Genomic DNA, 6000 nt, shown 5'->3' with positions numbered 1-6000 from the left:
ACCAAGTCTTCACCAGGGCTCTGCTTGCTGGTTCATTTTCAGCTATAGCATTTCTATACAGTGCTTCAGGGATTTCAAAACTGCCAACCCCTCTTGTATCGCAATAAAGTTTACTTAACCGGACCCCATGTTATCATCCACTACAGCCCAGCAAATGAAAGACGCATGTTTTGTGTAAGGACATTTTATTAAAAATAAAGAATATTAGCAAAACAAACAAAACATACTTCACATTTTTATAGCACATGTCTTATTGTCGTTGCATTTTCCATAGCTGATGCTCCTTACGTATCCGGGAGGGTAATGCATAGACAGCTTGCACAGTGACACTATACTGTTTTGTTCTAAATAATAGCCATATAGGATATGTAACTTCAAATAATTACTTATTTATTTTAAAACAGTCTTCGTGGAGCTAAAGAACCTATTCTTCTATTTTTTTAAATACATATTATACATACGCCTCTCTATGAGTATTTTTATCATCTTTCTATCAAAGCACATACACAACTCTGGCATACTACTTAGTTTTGAGCATGGTTCGCTGGCATATTGGATCTCATTGAGTGCCAATGACAAGATCTTCAGCACATCAGAGTGGACATATTTCATTTCCACGGACAACCCATACACCATCCTTGTCAGTTTATACACCTTGTACGGGTCTAAAAAACTAAATATATACCGGATTGTTCGAAATCTACATGAATTGCACAGGTACTCGTGCGCAGCCTGCTGAAGAGCCTTAATTTGATGTCCATAACAAAGGCTGTAATAGTCACGTTTGACAAATGCTAGTACAACAGCCTCCGCAAAACCCTTAACAGGCAATATCGCATCATGGGGCATACCGGGAGTTTCTTTTTCACAATCGACTCTCTTAGAGGCACAGACACATTTCCTGCAAGCATTGTTGCTTTGGTATGTGGAACTTTCAGTCTGTTTCGAACACCACAGACAGTAAAAATGTACGTTGTTAACTTTTGACAGCTGCCACTCTGCGCCCGTTCTTTTTGGGGATGCCCTCTATGGTTTAAAAGAAGAAAGAGAGGCAATCAATCAGTTAAAAATAAAATACAGCAATATATATGTTGACTGTCTATAATGTTTGTACTAACCTCAACATTTTCGCAGAACTCGGAGGTGGCTCTGAAATCTTGAGAGTTGCAAAGGTCCATCTAGGCATCACCGGCGCCTGAGTTTGCACCCGGCAGTTGCAAAATGACTGCCTCGAGAGCCGCTTCCTTCAAAAACCCCATATCTTCATAGACAGGTGAGTTAGGAGGAACTATAGATTTTTCACCATCTTCCATGTCAATGAAATTGCTTCCAGCATGTACGCCATTTATCGAGGCCTCACTGTCGCTGCTGTCAACCTAAATCGGGGATACCAGTCAGGGCAATCCTTGAGACTGAGCTCTTCCATCCGATGGCAAAGGTAATTGTGAAAACTAGTCACTTCGCAATCCATATCTTTTGGAGCTTCCTGTTGAGCCTTCTCGTACAATACTGCAGGTGTTATGCACAATATTATCTATTGAAAGAAGCCTGGCCACCTGCCAAAGGGGTCCATTTGATAAGTGGGCTATATCTCTTTATAATGATATGGTGCTCTTTCTGTATACCGGGTCCTGGTTGTTGTACAGGGCACTTAGGAATGCCTTATATGTATTCTAAACACCCCTAAAAGAGGCACACACCTCAACATTACCTCATGGTCACAGGCTCTCCAGGGGCTCTGGTTTGCTGCAGTCTCCCATACAGATCTATCCATATTGGATCCCAGCACCTGGGACACAAGACCCCGATGTTAGTTCCGGAGGGAGGGAGCCCAAGTCCCAGTCCTCGATGACATAATTCCCGGGGCAGGCACCTGTCACTTTTAGATGATGAGTAAAGGCATCCCTACTTACTACTTGCTCTATATTTACTGGACAGTTCCATCTTTTGAGCAAGGTGCAGCGGAAATTAAAGTTGATCACTTTGTATGTGATGGTATAATAAGACAATATTATAACCAAAATATTGCCTGACAAAAATATGTGTGCCATAAATATTGTTTACAAAAATATCACTCCTTAGAGTAAATAATAGAGAATCTACACTCTACGGAAATTATTTTTGTTAATGAAACTTAGCACAAATATTTCTGTTAAATAATATTTTGTTAATGATATTCTGTTTGTGATTCAAGCTGTTTTATAATTTGAATGAAATTCAAGTGTTAACCCCTTTAAGGAGTACCACATGGGTTTTCAATGTATACACAAGCAAACTAAACTTTTTTCACTATATCAGAACATTCATAATGTCATAGTGCTCACCAACCTTCACTACTGCAACAGCTTACTAGTGGGTCTAGCCCAAAACTCATTTGCATCACTCGAAAGTTCAACAACTTTGCCATCCGAAATTGAAACTCAGTCTCATTGGACATACTCCACCCTTATCTATACGAGGTGACTTTTGTGATCATAGTAAGACATTTTGTGGAACCTAATTACATCCTATTTCCTTTCACATCTACTTGGAATCTAAAATCAGTTAACCATAATCTACTGATACTTTCTCCCTCCATAGGGGCATATTATCAAGACAGGCGATAAAATTATTGCCGCTTTAGCGGCAGAAAACTGCTGCTAAAATGGCAATAATGGGCTTGATAATATGCTAAATGGAATTCCAATTGAAGCCCATGTTAGATGTCCTTTACATCTTTTTTTAAGTTCAAATAATTTTATTGAAAGGAAATTGAAATAACAGAACACAGTATGCAAAATAAACGGTACAACTTAGCATTCCAAGCTCCTTAGAAAAGAATAATAACATTGGACTACCAATATAAAAAAGAAAAAGAAAAATCCAAAACAAGTAAAATACATATGTCATCCAGATGCATAGAAGAAACACATGGAACATTTAGGAAATCTAAGGTGGTTTAAGAACCTCCTTTTGAGAGGGTATTGGTAACGAACATTGTTCAGCACATGTATCAATAAACATTGTAACAGGTGACCATAGGTCCGCACGTTTTGTAGCCATACGGGGAGGGTACACAAAAGCAGTATCTAATATGTGATTATGGCAAACAGTGTACCACCAAGCCCTATAGGAGATTTTCGAGAAATTCATTTGAGACCATACCTGTTGCCAATAGCTATGTACCTGTGAACAATGAAACAACATATGAGATAAATCAGCATTAGGGGAAGAACATGTCCAACACATGTCTGGAGTAGACGGGAAGTGTTTGGATAAGGTAACTGGCGTAAATAATAATCTATTATAGACAAAAAACAACGTTTGGGTAATGTTAGCTGCTCTAGAAGCCTTACGTAATTTAATCCATATGTCCTTCCATGTTGATAGTGGCCAGCAAGTAGTCAAATCTCGTTCCCATGCCTCTTCAGTTTTTGTCTTCTGCCTGCTAGCGTCAGTGCCCTGCAAATAACTGTAAATAGTTGATGCCTTGGATGTGGTCATTAACAAGGTCTGAAGACAGGTAGGAGATTGTGGGTTGTTTGGAGCGTCTTGTATGATAGGGAGATGGGAAAGGGATTCCAGCACAGTGTGTTTGAGCAAGTTATACTTATTGAGGAAGGAAGCCGGAAGATTGAATAATAGCCTGAGCTTATCAAAAGGTAGGAATTGTGAATCTGAAAATAATTGGTGGATCCAAATTAAGCCTCTATGTCTCCAAGTCTTCCAATAAAAGGGCTTACCTTGAATCAGCAACTTAGTATTGTGCTAGATTGTTCAGTTAAAAAAAGAATCTTGAGAATCCTTAAGAGAATGTGAGGTGAAAGCGAGTAGGCTGGAATTGTGTTTTATAACGGGGGTAGAAACGGACTGTGGTTTACGAGATAAGGAAAGAAATTCACGAAATGAGTAAGGAGCTAAGAAGAGGCATTCCGTTAAAGTCCAAGAGGACATTCATCTGTGGAGTCAAGCAACCAAAGACGCAATAAAAAGCTTTCTGATAAGCCTGGAAATCAGGAAAATTGACACCCCCTTCTGATTTGGGTCGAATTCATTTTAACAAGGACATTCTGGGTTTTTTATTACTCCATAGAAAAGAGGATAAAATGGAATTGACTTTTTTAAATAACTTAGTTGTAATTGGAACCGGAATGTTCAAAATAGTGTACAAAACTAAAGGCGACAACATCATCTTAATGGTATCCAAGCGGCCCCACCAAGAGAGGTACAAAGGATGCCATTTAGAAGTAAAATCTGAGAGTTTCTGAATACACCTATTCATGCATACAGTTTCCGATATTGAAGACGTGAAGTGAAGGCCCAGATATTTAATGTTATTTGGACTCCATTTAAAATGGGAGGCTTGAAATTCTGAACTAAAAGTGAATTTCGTTAAAGGCAAAATTTCGCATTCATCATTATTTAATTTATATCCAGAAATAAGAGAATAAGATTTCACCTCCTCCAAAAATGCAGGGATAGATACTTCTGGTTTAGATATAAAGAGTAAATTATCGTCAGCGTAAGCTGCAAGTTTAACGTGGGCATTCTATGTTTGAAATCCATAAATACTAGGGTTATGACGCAGTTTAGATAGAAATGGTTCAAGGGCTAGGTTAAAAAGGAAGGGCGAAAGAGGACACCCTTGACGCACTCCTCTACCCAAATTAAAAAAAGGGGAGATTAGGCCATTAGCTCATATTGCCGCACGCGGATTAGAATAGAGGAGAGATATTAAATTTATGAAAATTGGGCCAAATCCAAACCATTTTAGAGTGTAAAATAAGTATTTCCATTCCACTCTATCAAATGCCTTTTCAGCGTCTAATGCTATGGCCGCTAGAGATTGATTAAAATGGGATGATTTGGACAAAATATCGAAAAAGAGTTGAGTGTTATTGGTAATGACTCGGCCTTTAACGAAGCCAGATTGTTCTTTCCCTAATAAATTTGGTAAGAAGGAGTCAAGACGTATGGCTAAAGCTTTAGAGTTTTTTTTTATAATCGATGTTAACAAGTGAGATAGGTCTATAATTTTTGCAATACTTGGAGTCTTTACCTACCTTGGGGATAAGACAAATGTGTGCTTCTGAGAAGGAGCCAGAAGAATTTTTGGAAGAAGAAAAGAAGCTAATAAGAGAATGTAACTTGGGAATTAGAAGTTTAGAGAAATGTGTGTAAAATTCGACAGTAAAGCCATCGGGGCCAGGAGCTTTATCTTTTTTGAGATGTTGAAGCGCATTAAGAAGTTCCTGTTGGGAAAGATCAGATTCTAAACAAGACCAATCCGGGGGCGTTTCCTGGGGCTGTTGGATATTAGCAAAGAATTGCGATAACGAGTGGTATGTAGGTTGGGTTTCTGAAGAATATAAAGATTTATAGAAAAGAAAAAAATTCATTTAAGATTTCGACTTCCTTGAACTTTAAAACTGATTTGTCATCAAAGATAGAGTCAATGTTCAGTTTGTTTTGGCGAATCTTTAAATAATTGGCAAGGATTTTCCCTGCTTTATTTTTACCCCCATAAAATTTAGCACTCGATTTTAGCAAGTAAAGTGAAGCGTCTTCAGTTGACTTCTTGTTAAATGTCAATTTAGCATTAATGAGGGCTTGTAAACAATCCCCCGAATGGGAAGTGTAGTATGCATGCTCTAATGCTTTAATATCTTGCAGGAGAGTTGTTGTGGACGCACGTGCAGATTTTCGCTTCTCTGCTACAAAGTTTATTATAAAGTCTCTTGCTGACGCTTTAAGAGCATCCCAAATAGTAGCAGGAGATAGAGAATCTGTGTAGTTCCACTCATTATAATCATTAAAGAAGGAGATAAAGGAAGTTAAGAAGTTGGGATCTAAGAGGAGAGCGTTGTTAAAACGCCATCTTTTAGGGACAGTATTCTTGGGCAATATATCAAAGCCAATGGAAATGGGTGCGTGATCAGATAAAAGAATGGGACCAATATCTGCGAATGTTAGGGATTGCGAAATATTATGAGAAACAAAGACATAGTCAAGTCTTGATTG

At 38.3% G+C, this 6000-nt stretch overlaps 1 pseudogene; it reads right to left on the bottom strand.

The window, feature by feature from the left end:
* Nucleotides 1-395: 395 nt before the first annotated feature.
* Nucleotides 396-6000, bottom strand: part of LOC146816787 (uncharacterized) — a 53822-nt pseudogene continuing 48217 nt past the window's right edge.

This window comes from Triturus cristatus, chromosome 6 (genome assembly GCF_964204655.1).
Source record: "Triturus cristatus chromosome 6, aTriCri1.1, whole genome shotgun sequence".
NCBI lineage: Eukaryota > Metazoa > Chordata > Amphibia > Caudata > Salamandridae > Triturus > Triturus cristatus.
Note: the sequence above shows the minus strand (reverse complement) of the source record. Positions and strands in the feature narration are given on the sequence as shown.